The sequence below is a fragment of the Microtus ochrogaster genome, unplaced genomic scaffold, assembly GCF_000317375.1.
Source record: "Microtus ochrogaster isolate Prairie Vole_2 unplaced genomic scaffold, MicOch1.0 UNK71, whole genome shotgun sequence".
Classification (NCBI taxonomy): domain Eukaryota; kingdom Metazoa; phylum Chordata; class Mammalia; order Rodentia; family Cricetidae; genus Microtus; species Microtus ochrogaster.
In genome coordinates this window covers 480,545-481,827 of record NW_004949169.1, presented here as the reverse complement: position 1 = coordinate 481,827, position 1,283 = coordinate 480,545, and the positions used below count along the sequence as shown (strand labels likewise).

General features: G+C 47.7%; 1 pseudogene; it reads left to right on the top strand.

Annotated features, from left to right (window-relative positions):
* Positions 1 to 437: 437 nt before the first annotated feature.
* Positions 438 to 1,283, top strand: part of LOC101981899 — a 217,995-nt pseudogene continuing 217,149 nt past the window's right edge.

Below are 1,283 nucleotides of genomic sequence, written 5' to 3'. Positions count from 1 at the left end.
GGCCCACCTGGTATGCTTTGACTGAATCATCTGCTTTCTAAATAGGACTTCTTGAGTCCTGTGGAGTAGCTTCGAAAGGGGACCTCAAATACATTCAATAGATAATTTGGGGTGACTTTAAGAAAAGTTATCTTGAGTGGATTTCTGTCACTGCTAGGTAACAATGGGGAAGATAATGGTTGCTGGAGCTACGTCTCAGAATGGGCAGGCGCTGGGCTAGAGGAGGGTCTCTCCCAGGCATTCTGAGTCGGGCTAGAGAGGAGGAGGCAGGCACGCAGCAGAGCTCAGGCGGCCTCTCTGGCAGCGGAGGCAGAAGAGCCCATCCAGTCCCCTCCAGGCCAGACCACCGAAGCCTAGTGAAGAAAACTGAAGGTCCAGATGATTGGATTTCAGTACTATGTCATAACAGACAGATAATCGTCCACTTGATCATCAAGATGGAAAACTCAGATTCTAGCGATCAAGGAAATGACCAATCTGCAGCACAGCGCAGAAGGCAAGGGGATCGCTTGGATCGGGAAGAAGCTTTCTATCGATTTGTCAATAATCTGAGCAGAGAAGATTATCGACTTCTGAGAGACAACAATTTGCTAGGCACCCCAGGTCAAAGTACTGAGGAAGAGCTCTTCAGAAGACTTCAGCAAATTAAAGAGGGACCGCTGCTGCCGCCGCCACAGAGCTCAGAAGAAAATGGAGACTCCTCAGATGACGAGTCTAATGGTGACTCCATAATAGATTGGCTTAGCTCTGTCAGACAGACTGGCAATACAACAAGAAGTGGTCAGAGAGGTAATCAGTCTGTGAGGGCAGTGAGCCACACTCATCCAAACAGTGGTAATTTCAGATTCAGTTTACAGACAAAAGTTAACCGTAATAATGGAAGCCAAACTTCAGAGAATGAAAATGAACCATCTGCTACACGTCTTAGTGTAGAAAACATGGATCGCAGCATCCATAGTCAAATGGAAAATTCAGCATCTGAGACACCATCTGCCAGAACACCTAGGCCAGAACACAGTTCTGCTGAAGCATTCACAGATGTGCCATCCACCAGAGGTCGGAGGAGGGCAAGAAGCCCGAAACCAGAACACCAGCGAAGAACCAGGGCCAGAGCTGAACAAAGTAGGTATTCTCTCCACCCATCAAATGAAATTCCACGAAGATCTCATCATAGCATCTCATCTCAGACTTTTGAGCAGCCTTTGGTAAACGAGATCGAGGGAAGTTCTAGAGCCCCTCAGCAGATAACTAGCCCTGAGTTGCTAGGTAGAGGTCGTTTTGTG